Here is an 18,658-nt window from a genome sequence, read left to right on the forward strand (position 1 = left end):
CACAACACTAACCTCTGCCATTATGATCTACTATGGACTGTGTTTTTGGTTGCACAGTCCATAGTAGATCATAATATTACACGGTTTGCACTATTACCTTGTGTTACATTATTAATTATTGTATATTTATCTTTGTTATTGTCTCAATGGGCTCGTTAATCTGCTGTAAGTAAGAATTTCATTGTTCCGTTGCTGGAACATATGACAATTACATACTCTTGATGCTTGAACATACATTTCCATGTCCTAGAAGTTATTTATCGCTGTGATATTTAGTTTAGTTTAGTTTATTATGGTCATGTGTTCAGAGGTACAGTGAGAAGCGTTCTTTGCATGCCACCCAGTCAAAGGAAAGACTATACATGAATACAATCAAGCCATCCACAGTGCACAGATAAAGAATAAAGGGTACAACATTTAGTGCAGATATAATTCACATTTATTTTGTTCACATTGCATACATAGTGCATTATTGTGTCAATTAGGTTATATTTACATGGGAATATGCTTTTTGGCTCATTACAAACATTTCATAATTATTGGTAGGAAGGAACTGCAGATGCTGGTTTAGACACAATAGCTGGAGTAACTTAGCGGGACAGGCAGCATCTCTGGAGCGAAGGAATGGGTGACCCTTCTTCAGACCGGAGAAGCTGGAGATGCTGCCTGTCCCGCTGAGTTACTCCAGCTTTTGGTGTCTATCTTCTTTTTCATAATTATTTCTTTGATACGCGAGCCAGAAATTAATTTAAACAAGATAGTTGGTTCAATGAATAAAGAATCACAGCTGCACTTAACAACAGAACGCTTCTTTAAATACCCTTCTCTTTTTTTGAAGATGTGAATGTTGGAGGATATTCAGATTGCTGAATCTATAAGATTGCCTAAATTCTGCATGGGATTCAGGATAAATCACTTTGAGTTTATAAACCACATGCATTGACGCAGATTTAGAAAACATCGGGTGCCATGAGTAGACTCGGACTCCACGGTGTGAAACTAAACCAAACAGATTCATTGTCACATGTAGGAAAGAACTGCAGATGCTGGTTTAAATCGAAGATAGACACAAAATGCTGGAGTAACTCAGCGGGTCAGGCAGCATCTCTGGAGTGAAGGAATGGGTGACGTTTCGGGTCAAGATCCTTCTTCAGACTGATTCATTATCACATTTAATGCATCATCTTTCCCCATGACCTCTGCTAAAGGTTTTATTGCATAATGTTTTTTATACAAATACAGAGATAACATTATTTTTTTGTTCTTCAGTTTCCTGTGTTTCTAGTCCACCATTGATGGAAAGGCAGCTGATATCATCAAAGACCCACACCACCCTGGCCACACTCCCATCTCACTACTACCATCAGGAAGAAGGGACTTTACCTTATGTAAATCTTGTGCAAACAGTTTCTTTGATTGCACTACAGATTTTGGTTTTGCGCTATACTGGTTTCTGCAGCATGACTTTAGAGAGCTCGGAAAAATGCTGAAAAGCAGGACCTCCAGGGTTGTTATCTCCAGTTTGCTTCCAGTTCCTCGTGCTGGCGAGAGCAGGAACAGGGAGATACGGGACCTGAATGTGTGGCTTGAGGAACTGGTGCAGGGGGCAGGGATTTAGATTCTTAGACCACTGGGATCAGTTTTGGAGTAATGGGGAACTGTACAAAAGGGACGGATTGCATCTTAACAGGTGGGGGACCAGGATTCTGGCAGGCAGGTTTGCCACTGCTACACGGGTGGTTTTAAACTGAATAAGGGGGGGGGGGTGTCAAAAGGGATAGTCAAGGATGGAGTTAAAGGGAAAGAGAGTAAAGGGATGGTTAATGACCCCAGAATTAATGGGAAATGAAGCTCACAAAGGGATAGGAGAGTTTGGTCAAGTGTAATCGGGATCGATATGAAAGGTGAGATGCGTAAGGAATTAAAAGTATTGTATATGAATGCTGAAGTATAAGAAGTAAAGTAGATGAGCTTGAGGCTCAGTTAGAGGTTGGTAGATATGACATTGTGGGGATTACTGAGACGTGGCTGCAGGAGGATCGGGCCTGGGAACTTAATATTCAGGGTTATACATCCTATAGAAAGGACAGGCAGGTGGGCAGAGGAGAAGGGGGGGCTAGCTCTGCTGGTGAGGGATGGAATTCAGTCCCTTGCGAAGGAAGACAATATGGACGGACGAGGTAGGGGACTATGAAGGCATGAGAGGGGAGCTGGCCAAGGTAGACTGGAAAGGGATCCCAGCAGAAATGATGGTGGAACAGCAATGGCAGGAATTTCTGGGCATAATCCGGAAGACACAGGATCATTTCTTTCCAAAAAGGAAGAAAGATTCTAAGGGGAGTAGGAGGCAACCGTGGCCGACAAGAGAAGTTAGGGATAGAATAAAACTAAAAGAAAAGATGTATAACTCAGCAAAGAGTAGCCGGACGCCAGAGGATTGGGAAACTTTCATAGGACAACAGAAGGAAACAAAACGGGCAATACGGGCTGAAAAGATGAAGTACGAAGGGGAAGCTGGCTAGGAATATAAAGAAGGACAGTAAAAGCTTCTTTAGATATGTTAAGGGAAAAAGAGTAGCAAAGTCAAATGTGGGTCCCTTGAAGGCAGACACGGGTGAAATTATTATGGGCAACAAGGAAATGGCAGAATAGTTGAATAGGTACTTCGGATCTGTCTTCACTAAGGAAGACACAAACAATCTCCCAGATGTACTGGAGGACAGAGGATCTAAGGGGGTAGAGGAACTGAAAGAAATTTTCATTAGGTGAGAAATAGTATTGGGTAGGCTAATGGGACTGAAGGATGATAAATCCCCTGGGCCTGATGGTCTGCACCCCAGGGTCCTCAGGGAGGTGGTTCTAGAAATAGTGGACGCATTGGTGATCATTTTCAAATGTTCAATAGATTCAGGATCAGTGATTGGAGGATAGCTAATGTTATCCCACTTTTCAAGAAAGGAGCGAGAGAGAAAACGGGGAATTACAGACCAGTTAGCCTGACTTCGGTGGTGGGAAAGATGCTGGAGTCAATTATTAAAGAGGTAATAATGGGGCATTTGGATAACAGTAAAAGGATTAGTCCACGTCAACATGGATTTATGAAAGGGAAATCATTCTTGACTAATCTTCTGGAATTTTTTGAGGATGTGACAAGTAAAATGGATGAAGGGGTGCCAGTGGATGTAGTGTATCTAGACTTTCAGAAAGCCTTTGATAAGGTCCCGCACGGGAGACTGGTGACTAAAATTAGAGCACATGGTATTGGGGGGGTAGGGTAGGGTGTTGACATGGATAGAAAATTGGTTGGCATACCAGAAGCAAAGAGTAGGAGTGAACGGGTCCTTTCCAGAATGGCAGGCAGTGGCGAGTGGAGTGCCGCAAGGCTCGGTGTTGGGGCCGCAATTGTTTACCATATATATTAATGATTTGGAAGAGGGAATTAGGAGCAACACTAGCAAGTTTGCAGATGACACAAAGCTGGGTGAACTATAAAGAGGATATTAGGAGGTTGCAGGGTGACCTGGACAAGGTTGATTGAGTGGGCAGATGCGTGGCAGATGCAGTATAATATAGATAAATGTGAGGTTATCCATTTTGGCGGCAAAAACAAGGGTCAGATTATTATCTCAATGGGGTTAGGTTAGGTTAGGGGGAGGTACAGTGAGACCTGGATGTCCTTGTACACCAGTCACTGAAAGTTGACTTACAGGTACAGCTGGCAGTGAAGAAAGCTAATGGAATGTTGGCCTTCATAACAAGAGGATTTCAGTATAGGAGTAAAGAGGTAAAGATTCTACAGTTGTATAGGGCTCTGATGAAACCACATCTGGAGTATTGTGTACCGTTTTGGTCTCTTAATTTGAGGAAGGACATCCTTGTGATTGAGGTAGTGCAGTGTAGGTTCGTGAGATTGATCCCTGGGATGACGGGACTGTCATATGAGGAAAGATTGAAAAGACTAAGCTTGTATTCACTGAAGTTTAGAAGGATGAGGGGGGATCTTCCAGAAACATATAAAATTATAAAAGGACTGGACAAGCTAGATGCAGGAAAAACGTTCCCAATGTTGGGCGAGTCCAGAACCAGGGGCCACAGTCTTAGAATAAAGGGGAGGTCATTTAAGTCTGAGGTGAGAAAAAACTTTTTCACCCAGAGTTGTGAATTTGTGGAATTCCCTGCCACAGAGGGCAGTGGAGGCCAAATCACTGGATGGATTTAAGAGAGAGTTAGATAGAGCTCTAGGGGCTAGTGGAGTCAAGGGATATGGGGAGAAGGCAGGCACGGGTTATTGATAGGAGACGATCAGCCATGATCACAATGAATGGCGATGCTGGCTTGAAGGGCCGAATGGCCTCCTCCTGCACCTATTTTCTATGTTTCTATGTTTCTATGTTTCTACCTAGTTTTACTGTTATTAGAAACATAGAAACATAGAAATTAGGTGCAGGAAGAGGCCATTTGGCGCTTCGAGCGCCATTGTGATCATGGTGATCGTTCATTGTGATCATATTCATTGTGATCATGGCTGATCATCCACAATCAGTAACCCATGCCTGCTTTCTCCCCATATCCCTTGATTCCGCTAGGCCCGAGAAAATATCAGTGTCTATTCATTGCAAATATATTCTCTTTTATTCTATTCCACAAACATCAAAAATATTTCAACTACATAGATTTAAATGTATTAGAACTGAAATTTAGGAGGCAACAGGGTGGTAGCTCTGTGGCCCCCTTCATTGAACCTGTGGCCCCCTAAATCCCAAATTTTTTCTGTGGCCCCCCTGAAATTTGCCATATGGCCCCAGGTTGGGAATCAATGACCTACTCTACCCTTCTGCCAATTGCCTGATGGACTGAGTTACTCCATTACTTTGTGTTCTCGGAAATGTTCATTTCACTGCACATCTCGTATGTGTATGTGACAAATAAACTTGACTTGACTTGACTTGAATAAGGGGATTGAGTCAGCTAGAGTCCCCAATGCTTCGAAGCAAGGGCATCACCATTCATTCACCTTCCTGATCCTTGCGTCCAAACACTAGCTGATTTGTCAACAGTGCTATCACACTCACGAGGGTTCCAGGCAAAGGCAGCACTCAGAGGAAGACCTGTGACCTTTGTGCGTCACTCTCACTTATTTATCGTATCCCCATTGCCACTTCAATTAAGATTAGTTTGAGGTCAAAGAGCCACGATTGCCATTGCTGGAAGGAAAGGAATCTGTCTTTGCACATTTAGCTGTAAGTGGAGACTCAACAACATGAGAATCATAAAAACCCTGGTCTCCCATGTTGACGGATCTTTGCAGGTCAGGTGCTTTCTATTAGAGGATCCAGACTGCCACTGATGTGCTCTGTTGAAATGTGATATGGTCATGAGACAAGGCTCTGAACTTTGACAAATGGAAGGTGCTGACTCCCTAATGGGTTGTAGTTCTAAAGCCTAGTCAGTATTGGCAAATTATTTAGCAATAGGGCCATCACACTTGACCCGTGGGAATTACTATAAACCAATTATGAGCAAGCAACTGGTTGAGATTCCCTCCCTGAGATCAGACAAAGTGAGAATTGAATATTGAATTTCCCGATCTGTATGACTCAAGAACATAGAAATTGGCTCATTACACATGAACTAATCAATAATGTTTATTTTTAATTTGGTTTTGTAAACTTGCATCTGCAGTTCCTTGTGACTAAACATTATTTTCAGCATCATTCTCCTTCAGTTTACTGCAACCAATTTAAAATACTCTATTCAGAACTTTAAATAATAACATAGAAACCATTGCTTTTGTAATTAACAAATAATCAGCAACTATCAGGTGATCATCAAACTATCAGCAACATGCAAATGGCTTGGATCAGACACAGATTAATGAGATTCCAGTCAAAACATTAAAGAATTATTTTTATATCTTCAGCAATAAAATAATAGATCATTAAAGTTACTGCTTAAAGAGGAAATTACAGTGTGCTTTTTTAAATTTCTTCCTTAATGTCCCGTATACTTAAAGCGTTATTTTTGTTAAAATATTATCGATGTGGTACTTTTTCAAAGATATTTTACTACTTCACCCAGTCAACTTACGTTAAAAAAAAATCCAGCTCTCTTTTTGTTCGTAACTTACTAACAGACTTGTAGTCAGTCGGGAACCAAAAGGCTGCAATAAAATAAACGTATACACTAATGTAAGGTCCCATGCAAACACTGTCATTTGCAAATGGAAAGGTAAATGGATCTCATCTCTGTGAAGAATAGCGTTACAGACTTGCAAAATAGGGTCAAGCAATCAATCCAAACCTCTTCTCAGTCTTCTCCACTGCAATGCTGCAACTCACGTCCAACAAGCTTCCCACAGGGGTAGAGTTAATCTGCAGGGCAAACGGGAACCTTTTCGAGCTTCATCAGTTCCACTCCAGAACCAGTGGATGAGTCAAGAGTATTCAATTGTCATACGTGGCAACAAGAGAACAATGCAATTCTTGCTTGCTACAGCTTAATAGTTCCGTAAACACAACAATGCAATAGGAGTTTGAAAACTGTGACCACCAGGTTCAAGAGCAGCTTAAAGTCATGGAGTCATACAGTGTGGAAAGGCCCTTTGGCACAACATCTACATTGACTAACATGCCCCATCTACACTACTACCACCTGTCTGCATTTGGCCTATAGCCCTCCAAACCTATTTTATCCACATACCCAGCTTTTTCCCAACAACTATCAGGCTTTTGAACACTGCACAACACTTTCAGGATCTTCTATGATCTTCACCCCAGGTGTGGTCTAAGAATTATAGAATGGATTTGAACAGACTCAAGTCATTGTTCCTCCAAATCATCATTGAACATCCAGAAGACGAAGACCCTGGAGAATGTGGATCATTCTGCACCTCCCAAGAACCACCTCTCTCATATCGATGATGAAATTCACCACTCCCCTCGTGTGTATCATTATGGCCTTCCTCCAACTGGGGAATGGAGTGTTTGAAGACCAAGATTTCAAACCTGCTCACAGAGACACAATGAATTGCAGATGCTGGAATTTGGAGTAAAATACAAAATATCGGAGTAACTCTGGGACATGCAGCATCTCTATAGGGCAAGGAAAGGTGGAATTTTGGTTTAGGACCTGTCTTCCTGCTATGATACCCATACTATGTTTTCTGCCCTCCTGTGTGCTTTAGGGTAATGTATAATAGGCACTTTACACCACTCCAAATCCACAAATATGCTGGCCAAAATAGTGATCAGCATCCTCTCGCAAGCTAACATCACCGACATGAAAGCTCAAACCATGCTTTCACTGCCCCAGAGGCAACATTCATCCTTTGCATGCCTGACAACAGACTCCAATAGCAAACACTCTGAGCTCTATTACAGGAACAGTTTTCCAGGTAGAAAGAAAATTTGTTTCAAGAGTGTTATCAAAGTTTCCTTCTCAAAGTATTCCAAGGACTGGTGTTTGGAGCCTAACTGTGCACCAAACTACATCAACGACAAGGCTGAGGGGGATCAACTGTGTTTACAGGCCTGTTAGCCTGAGACGGAAATTAGCTACTGATTAGCTACAATCTCGCATATTTACATGCAAATGTTAATTAATATGCACTGTCCCTATAAACAAAACATTATTGTTATTATATTATTATGCTGCAGCAAGTAAGAATGTCATCGTTCCGTTATTGGTAAATATGATAATCAAACATTCTTGACATTGACCAAGTGAATGGGAAATAACATAATAGAATGACAACAATGTGGGGAAATGTAACATTTTTTCACCATATGTCACCAAAATCAAACTATACTCCACCAAACTCAACGCTCCATGACACGCTGGTCAACCTGACAAGTACCTTCAGCGACAGACTGGTTCCACCAAGATGCAGGGCAGAATGCCACAGTAGATTCTTCTTCCCTGTGGCTATCAAACTGCACAGCTCCTCCCCTTTCTATCATGGGGTAGACTGAGACTGACTCCCCCCCCCCTCCGCCCTCCCCATCCCAAACTTTGCACATCCCCAATCCATTCCACTCGTCACTTTAATTTCATGTTTCATGTATATTGTGTCTTTGCGTTTTTATGACTGTTGACAGATCAATTTCCCTCCTGGGATAAATAAAGTTCTATCGTATCATATTGTATCATATTTACTCTAATCTCGTTACAAAGAATTGCAGAACTTTCCAGTATCAAAAAGCAGTTAATATTCTCCATGTATTTATTATGATGTGAAAAACTAGTCTATATTATTTTTAAATTCTTGTTCAATTTTCACTGTGTGTTTTCCTCCAGCTTAAAGTATTGGCTCAGCCAGCGAAATAATGTGGATGCTGGAAATCGGAAATGAAAATGCACGCACTGGAAATATTTAGCAGATTGTGGCAGATCTGTTGGGAGAAACATTCCAGGTCATGAAACATTGACTAGAACTGCATGCTCTCTCCATGCTGCACATTCTTCACTGCTGCCCCAGTTGGACTCACTTCCTGTACGTCTATCCTTGGACTCCATGCTGGGATAAAACTCCACCAGTGCCTTCTCCAACTGGCCATTATTTTTACCGTGTGCTGACTGAGGATGATACTGTGGCACACTTGGTGGAGCTGCTGTCTCACAGAGAGCTGGATTTGATCCTGACCAGGTGCTATCTATGTGGAGTTTGCATGCCCTCCCTGTGGCCGCGTGGGTTACCTCCGGGTGCTTCAGTTTCCCCCCATGACCCAAAGCCGTGCGGGTTTGTAGGTTAATTGACCTCTGTAAATTGCTCCTGATGTGTAGGAATGAATGTGAAAGTGGGACAACATAGAGCAGGTGATTGATGGTCAGAGGTGCCACACGATTGGCAGCCCCGCCAACAGTCTGTCTGTTTTTTCATCTTTTTTTGTGATTTTTAGTTTAAAAAGTTGGTGTAAATGTCTTACGGTTTGTTTTATGTGGGGGAAGGGGAAGGGGTTGGGGGGAAACTTTTTTTCAGTTTCTTACGCTGCTGGAGATGCGCTTGTTTTCTGGATCGAATCTCCAGTCGCTCTGCGGCCTAACATCGTGGAGCTGGGAGCTGGAGGCCTCCTCGGACTGAATCTGAGCCCCACCGCGGGGCGTGGACTTAACGTCGGAGCTGATCCCTTGCCTGAGATCGCTCCAATCGCGGCCTGTGGACTTTACATTCCGGAGAGGCCCGAGTCGGGAGCTCCAACAACGCAGAGGTTCGACGCCCCGACCCGGGGTCCAATTGCCCGGCGCGGGGGAGCTGACATCCATCCCTCTGATGAGGGAGCTGATCACCCCGACACGATGGGCCCAAACGCCGGCGGCTACGGGAGTAAAGATCATCCCGTCAACGGAAGGCTCGAGACCCACGGCAACAAAGAAGGGAAGAAGTTGAAGGTTTTTTTTGCCTTCCATCACAATGAGGAATGTGGAGGAGTCACTGTGGTGGATGTTTATGTTAAAATGTATTTTGTGTGTTCCGTTGCTTTCTATTTGTACTGACTTGGCAAATGAAATTCTTTGTATGTTGCAAAACATACTTGGCTAATAAAGTATTATTGTATTGTATTGTATTATCTGAAGTATTATTGTATTGTGCGGATAGAGGTCTGGATCTCTAATGCTGTGAGGCAGCATCTCTACCAGCTGCGCCACTATGCTGCCCAATCTAATCAGGGACATAGAAAATAATTACCACAGCAATGTCAGAGATGGAATGTAGAACACATAACAGTACGGTACAAGAACAGGTCCTTTGGCCTACGGTATCTGTGCCGAACATTGTATTAAGACCATCTTTTATCTACCTGCACATAATCCATATCCCTCCATTCCCTGCACATCCATTGGCAACTGGGAGAGTGCGTACATGGAAGATCCAGCAGGCCTTGGTGGACTAAGTGCAAGTTTTCAGCAAAACAGTAGCTGAGTCTACACTTGGTCTAGCTGATGTAAAGGAGGCAAAATACAGTACATGAGTTTAGAGGAGGTGGACATGAATCTCTGCCTCACCTCAAAGAAAAGCAGGGGATCCTAAATGGAGGTGAGGGAGGAAGTATTGGGGCAGGCGTTGCATCTCCTGTGGTTGCAGGAAAAAGTACTTGGGAAGGGGTTGGTTTGGGCGGAAGTGATTAGTGAACCAAGAGGTTGCGGAGGGAGTGTTCGCCGTGGAATATGGAAAGGAATGGGAGAATCTAACTGGTGGTGGGATCACGATAAGGGTGACGGAAATGTCCGAGAATTATATGTTGGCTGGAGGCTGGTGGCTGGTGGAGAAAGGGAAGGACCAGGGGAACCCTATCCTTGTTCCACCGAGGGGCAGGGGAAGTGAGGGGGGAGTGAGGGGATGAGGCAATGGAAATTGAAAGCTATTGAAGAGTTGAAGGGCATGTGAAGTGTCTTGGATGTAGGTTTGAAGGGATTGGCCAAGGCGATGGCTTCTGTGGGGAGAGAACAGGCAGAAACAATGGGTAGGAAGGAACTGCAGATGCTGGAGTAACTCAGCGGGACAGGCAGCATATAAACCATATAACCATATAACAATTACAGCACGGAAACAGGCCATCTCGGCCCTACAAGTCCGTGCCGAACAAATTTTTTTTTTCCCCCTTAGTAGCTGTCCCATACAGCTGCCTGCACTCATAGGTGATGTTTCGGGTCCTAGATACCCTTCTTCAGATTCCACCAGGTTTAAGGGCAATGAGAGATACAGACGATGGTGTAGAGTTCCCCCTAATGAACAATGAATGAAAGAAGTCAGTCAAGAGAAGTAACGATGATAAAGGAAGGAATAGGTGATTGTTAGGGTCGGACCCTTCTTCAGATGGTTAGGTGTCAGGGCATTCCGAGATTTAGACGATGATGTTAGGAGATAATGAACAATGATAAAGATAAGCAACAAAGCAGATGATAAAGGGGGCTGGGGTTAGCTGGCTATACAATGGGGTCAGGGCTTCCGTTTTAGATTTTGGGAAGGAGATAGAACCAGGCAGAGTGGGGCTGGGGATCTATAAAGTTGGAGGCTGTGGAGGGGAGATCATCAGAGGTGGTGAGATCAGTAATAGTCTGGGAGATGGTGGCTTGGTGTTTGTCTGTGAGCTCATGGTCAAGGTGTAAGTATTTGGAAGTGTCCGAGAGCTGGAACCTGGCCTCAGCATGGTAGAGATCACCGCAACAGACGACAATGTATCTCCCTTGTCAGCGGGTTTGAAAACATAATCAAAGACTTGTCCCATCATTCCACTTTCTCCCCACTCCCTTCCAGCAGAAGGTACAGAGGTTTGACACTGTGCACCAGCGGACTCAGTAACAGCTTCTTCCCTTCTGTTATCAGGCTTCTGAATGGTCCTTCCATAAGATAGGATACTTTCCTATTCACCTCTACCCCATTAGGCTTTGTCTATGGAAGACGTGTGCTACAATGCTGAGAACTAAATTCTGTGCTCTGCATATTCCCCTCTGCTCAAGGATTTGACGATTGAATATATGTATAGTATATCTGATCTGCTTGAATACTAAGCAGAACAAAGCTTTTCACTGTACCTTGGTAACACATCATAATAATAAACCTAAATGTCTTTGTATTGAATCATTGGTTCAATGTAGAGACCGGATTCTGGTGTTGAGCATGAGGGTTACATGCTATGCCCCTGACTTGGAATCTGGTAATCTCTGCTGCCCAGTAATCTGTAGGGTTGGTGATGTGTATGGGGTCTTTGAATACTTTACTTGAAGAGGTTTGGGCAGCAGTTGCTGGGATGGGTTTTGGTTGGGTGCGGAGGATGGTGGGTGGTCCATGCCTATCCATCCCCTCCACAGATGTTTCCTGACCCACAGAGTTATGCCAACACTTTTTGAATTGCAGTTTCGAGACACAGCATATAAACAGGCTCGTCCACCCACCCAACCCAAACCGACCATCGATCACTCAGGATTCCAGCATCTGCACTTCCTTAAGTCTTCAGAGAGCAGTTGCTAGGGTCAGGCCAGATGGGGGATAAATGCCAGCAGGCAGGAAGTGATTGCTGGGGTTGTTTGGGGGAGGATTGGCATGTGGTCAGCGAGCAGTTGTGCTGTGCCTTCTCCAACCAGTTGAAAGCCATCTGCGAGATTGCTGGGACTCATTAAGATTGGTTGCCTGGAAGACTCATTGTTAGCAGCTTTCAACAAATACATGTAGTGTTTACAGCCAGCTGTGCAAAACATGTGTCTAGAGAACTCTGCATCATTTGAGCAACATTTAAAAAAATGCCTGGAGTTTAGATTTCATTAAGCTGCTTCCTTTTATCACCAAAAACAAGTTTTAACCCAAAGTGAAGCATTTGAGGTGTTGTACCTTGGAATAAGTCCAATCGATTCCAAATTCAAACCAAGTACAACTTTTTCCATAAAAGACAGCAATGTAGTCATCGATTATCTATGCTTAGTGTTGACAACAAAAAGCAGCCCTTGTACTTGGTATTAAAGCAAAGAACACAAAAATAAATGAATAGCCTCATTGAGCAAATTTGTTCTTCTGCTGTGCTAACAAACATTGCTTGCAATACATTCATTAGCTAATGGCTAACTTGCCTCCAGCACATTACAGTGACTACAAAGGATGACAGGCTTATCGACTTGCCCAAAAGGCAGTTAGAGATAACGGCACAATATTTCATTTTCGGTCAAATAAATAAGATCATGAAAGCAGTCATTAAACATCATTGTGAACCTATGTCCCAAAAAAATCTTTGAATTTGTAAAATCAGGTTTCAATCTTGAATGTCATTATTTTGCCTAAACTGCACAACATGTTTCACCTATTTTTCTAAATTACATGTGCAAAGCGAATTCTATTAGAGTTAGCGCAACATAGTGGCACAGCTGTTAGAACTGTTACCTCACAGCGCTGGAGACCAGGGTTCAATCCTGACCTTGGGTGCTGTCTTTGTGGAGTTTGCACATTCACTGTGACCACATAGGTTTTTCCTGTGAGCTCTGGTTTTACAAAGGCGTGTGGGTTTGTAGGTTAATTGTCCTCCGTAAATTGTCCCTAGTGTGGAGAAGATGAGAAAGTAGGACAACATAGAACTAATGTGAACGGATGATCTAGATGGTCTGTGTGGATTCAGTGGGTCGAAGGGTCTGTTTCAATGCTGTTTCTAAACTAAACTCTCGCGACTAAATAATTTCTACAAGAAAATTGATGATACATAAGCCTCTCTTTTGCAGCTGTCTCGCCCCATTCCAGCCTCTCATTTCCAGCTACATTCTTTATTATCCAGCTTTCTCCCAGCTATTCTAATGCTGAAGAAAAGTCGAGACCCTAAACTTCATCTGCCCATTCCCTCCACAGATGCTGCCTGACCCGTTGAATTCCTCCAGCCTTTTTGTTCTTTTGCAAATAATCTTCTTGGCAGTTTGGCACAAAAGGGCATTTAACACCAATGTGTTAACGTCCATGATTAGGCAGTTGTTGAAGTCACAAATAACAAGCTAAAGACCTGACCTAATGGATAGCATTCAAACCCTCCATAAAGTGAGATCAAACACAATTCGAAGAATGTTAATACCTCCCAGGATCAATGAAGTGTTTAACAATAGATAGAAGCTGGTGAGTGCAGCCAATTAGCAATATATGGCAAGGGAGGTCATCAGCAGCAGTCTTACTGAAATTCAATTCAAGTTTCGACAGAGACCAGAGGTGATGTAATGTCTGATTTACTCACACGAAAGGAAGTGGAAATAGTTGCATTCTCTACTCTCCTAAATATATTCGACAACATCAACCAACAAGGTATTCAAATCTCAACCACATGTCTGCAGTGAAATTTAAGGATTGGTGTTTGGATCTTTAGTTTTGATTTAGAGTATATACCTGTTGAGTTATACCTATTTAAAGATTTCCAACGTTTTAGACCAAGACCGAGGAGTTGATTTCTGACTTAAGGAGGGGAAAGCCGGGGATCCACGAACCTGCCTTCGTCGAAGGGACGGTTGTGGAGAGAGTCCACAGCTTCAAGTTCCTGGGCACGCAGATCTTTGAAGCTCTGTCCTGGGCCAATACAATCACGGAGAAAGCTCATCAATGCCTCTACTTCCAAGAATGATTGAGGATTCAAGATTCAAGATTCAAGAGAGTTTATTGTCATGTGTCCCTGACAGGACAATGAAATTCTTGCTTTGCTTCAGCACAACAGAACATAGTAGGCATGACTACAGAACAGATCAGTGTGTCCATATACCATTGCATAAATATATACACACATGAATAAATAAACTGATAAAGTGCAAGTAACAGATAATGGGTTATTAATGTTCAGAGTTTTGGCCGAGCCAAGTTTAATAACCTGATGGCTGTGGGGAAGTAGCTATTCCTGAACCTGGTCGTTGCAGTCTTCAGGCTCCTGTACCTTCTACCTGAAGGTAGCGGGGAGATGAGTGTGTGGCCAGGATGATGTGGGTCCTTAATGATGCTGCCAGCCTTTTTGAGGCAGCGACTGCGATAGATCCCCTCGATGGAAGGGAGGTCAGAGCCAATGATGGACTGGGCAATGTTTACTACTTTTTGTAGTCTTTTCCTCTCCAGGAGCTTCTCTTATTGAATACTCTTATTGAATTTCTACAGGTGTACTGTTGAGAGCAGACTGACTGTCTGCATCGTGACAATGCAAACACCCCGGAATGAAGGAGACAACAGAGATTGGTAGACATTGCCCAGTCCATCCTGGATACTGACCTCCCCACCGTCACAGGGATTTACAGGTGGGATCTCCAAAAGGTAGCTAATATCAAAGACCCGCACCACCCAGACAAAGCTCTCATCTACCAACTATCATCAGGAAGACGGCTAGAACTAGAAAACTATTACCATCGAGATTCAAAAATAGCTTATTCCCAGCTCCCTTCAGGCTCTTGAACATCACACAACACTTGCCCCAGCAACCATGAACCTCTATGCACTGTAGTTGCACAATGGAATTTGTGGGCTGTGGCATTATGATTATCTTATATTATGGTTTTTAATTTATTCTTATTTTGACTATTATGTGTAATATGTATGTTATTAGGCTTACAGCCTGATTAAGCTACAGCAAGTAGGAATTACATTGCTCCGTTGTCAGTACATATGACTCTTGACTCTTGACCAGTTTCAAACAGTAAACCCAAATGAGCACTTCCTAGAAGGTTAACTCACTGAAGATGACTTATATAGCTATTTCAAAAGAAAAAGTTGAAACACTCATCCTTATAAAATATATCTTGGACAAAAATAATGGATCTGTACTATTGACCCTCTTATCTTCTCTCCCAGTGGGAAGTTTTTTACCTCTATTTCAGACAGTCGAGATAAAATCAGAAATTCTTCAGCTTGGGACTTGTGCCCAAGCACTAACCGCCCTCCCTTCCTACTGTGACAGATGCAATCCAACAATATACTGCCTCACCTTCATCACTACATTTTCTTCTGATGCTCCAAACGTTAGATCTTTTTAAAATCCATTTCCTCTTACACTCCTAACACCAAATCATAAACATGTCCAGCAAAAAAATAGATTGCTTTTCGCATCATTCTGCAGATTTTCTATTTTCTTTGTTCGTGATCATAAAAGTTTTATGAATTATAGAAAATTGCTTGAAGACACATCTTTTTCCCCTGTTTGCCATGCCATCTCGAAGATAGAGCCAGTTTCATAGGGAGAATCCGAGCCCGATCAATGAACATCACAGCTCTATGTTTTTACTTACAAAATTCTTAAGGGGTTGGACAGGCTAGATGCAGGAAGATTGTTCCCGATGTTGGGGAAGTCCAGGACAAGGGGTCACAGCTTAAGGATAAAGGGGGAAATCCTTTAAAACCGAGATGAGAAAAACTTTTTTCACACAGAGAGTGGTGAATCTCTGGAACTCTCTGCCACAGAGGGTAGTTGAGGCCAGTTCATTGGCTATATTTAAGAGGGAGTTAGATGTGGCCCTTGTGGCTAAAGGGATCAGAGGGTATGGAGAGAAGGCAGGTACGGGATACTGAGTTGGATGATCAGCCATGATCATATTGAATGGCGGCGCAGGCTCGAAGGGCCGAATGGTCTACTCCTGCACCTAATTTCTATGTTTCTAACTTCTATGTTTAGAACATTCAACAAACAGTTCAGCACAGAAGATAGATACAAAAAGCTGGAGTAACTCAGCGGGACAGGCAGTATCTCTGGGGAGAAGGCATGTTTCGGTCGGGTCGAGAAGGAACGTTTCAGGTCGAGACCCTTCTTCAGACTGGTACAGCACAGGATCATGCCCTTCAGCCCATAATATCTGCCGAAGATGATGCCACATTAAACCAATCTCCTCTGCCTGCATATGATCCATATCTCGCTTTTCCCTGCACATCACAATAGGCAATAGACAATAGACAATAGGTGCAGGAGCAGGCCATTTGGCCCTTCGAGCCAGCACCACCATTCAATGTGATCATGGCGGATCATCCACAATTAGTACCCCGTTCCTGCCTTTTCCCCATATCCCCTGACTCCGCTATCTTTAAGAGCCCTATCAAGCTCTCTCTTGAAAGTATCCAGAGAACCGGCCTCCACCACCTCCACGCTTCTCTGAGGCAGAGAATTCCACAGACTCACAACTGTCTGCGTGAAAAAGTGTTTCCTCATCTCTGTTCTAAATGCCTTACCCCTTATTCTTAACTGTGGCCCCTGGTTCTGGACTCCCTCAACATCGGGAACATGTTTTCTGCCTCTAGCGTGTCCAAACCCTTAATAATCTTATATGTTTCAATAAGATATCCTCTCATCCTTCAAAATTCCAGAGTGTACAAGCCCAGCCGCTCCATTCTCTCAGCATATGACAGTCCCACCATACCGGGAATTAACCTTGTGAACCTACGCTGCACTCCCTCAATAGCAACAATTTCCTTCCACAAATTAGGGGACCAAAACTGCACACAATACTCCAGGTGTGATCTCTCTAGGGCCCTGTACAATTATAGAAGGACCTCTTTGCTCCTATACTCAACTCCTCTTGTTATGAAGGCCAACATGCCATTTGCTGTCTTCACTGTCTGCTGTACCTGCATGCTTACTTTCATTGACTGATGAAAAAGGACCTCCATATCCCATTGTACTTCCCCTTTTCCCAATTTGACACCATTCAGATAATAATCTACCTTCCTGTTTTTGCTACCAAAGTGGATAACCTCGCATTTATCCACATTAAACTGCATCTGCCATGCATCAACCCAGGGGCGGAAATCACTATCAAAACATGGAGGACACACAATTTTTGGGTGGCCGCAGCACATGCACGCACACGCACTCACGTGCGCGTGGCTTCGGCCATGGGCCCTGTGGACGATAACATCGGGAACAGCAGCTTCATCCGTCCCGAATCGTGGGGCTTGAATGGGCCCGTTCGTGGGGCCTTTCATCGCCTGGCGCAGCTTAAAACCAGCCGCGGGATCTTCAATCACCTGGTGGGGGCTTCAACATCAGCCTCGACGCAGCAATTTGACTGCGGGGCGATGGAAAATCCTACGGCTGATTTTATGCCGCGCCGGGCGATGAAAGGCCCCACGAACGGGTCGATTCAAGCTCCGCTATGGTCTTTGCTCCACCAGGACGTCTCCCTCCTCCAATCACCGCACACTATCCTCAGTCCAACCTTCCTACATCCGCCTCAGACCGACACCTTCCTCCTCCAATCATCGTGCTGAATCATCATGTCCCGCCCCCCCCCCCCAACTGCCTGCTGACTGATGTCTCTCTCGTCCAATCGATGCCCTTGATCATCAGTCCCACCCCCACTGTCTCGTGGAAAGCGGAGATTTTTAATAGATTTTTTTCAGCTTCCGTTCAGGTTTCCTAAGTGGGACAGGGGCATTTCCACCTACCCAAGTGCAACACCTCACACTTCCCCGCTTTAAACTCCATCTGCCATTTCCCTGCCCATTTCTGCAGTTGATTTATATCCCACTGTATATTTTCACAACCTTCCTCACTGTGCACAACCTCACCAATGTTGGTGTTGTTCGCACACTCTCTTCATGTGTTACTTCCTGAAAGAGAACGTACTTCGAAAAATGGATGCACACAAAGGCAAACATTTTGGGATGAATTTTAATGGAATAGGAAAATGAATTAATGTCCCAATTGGACAGTAAACAGGAAGTCAATGTAATTTTAATTACTGGGTGTAAATACAAACTGAAATCTCCTCTCCTCCATTGCCAGTGAGCCCACACGTAAACTGAAAGAAACAGCATCTCATATTCCGCTTGGGCAGCTTGCAACACAATGGTATGAACATTGAATTCTCCAATTTCAAGTAAAGTCCCACTCTGTTTCTCCTGCACTCCTACATCCCCTCTCCCACCAGTGTGCATATTTCTCCTGCCATCTCCAACCCCTCCACCCCCCATCACCATGTATCTTTCCCCTCCTCCTACACTCATCTCCCATTCCAAAGTCCTCCATTCTCCTTTTGTCCCCCTCTTTCCACTTCCCCCTGTCCCACACCCCTCACTCCGGTTTTATAGTTCACTCCTCTTCTCTTCTTATTTTGACATCCTTTTAACTCCTATTTGTCCTAACCTTTATCACTTCACCCATCTGCCAATCAAACGTTCCCTCACTATCCACCTATCACTTGCCCCATCGCCAGCTTTCTTCTCCCTTACCCAACATTC

The sequence above is a fragment of the Leucoraja erinacea genome, chromosome 9 (assembly GCF_028641065.1).
Source record: "Leucoraja erinacea ecotype New England chromosome 9, Leri_hhj_1, whole genome shotgun sequence".
Classification (NCBI taxonomy): Eukaryota; Metazoa; Chordata; class Chondrichthyes; order Rajiformes; family Rajidae; genus Leucoraja; species Leucoraja erinaceus.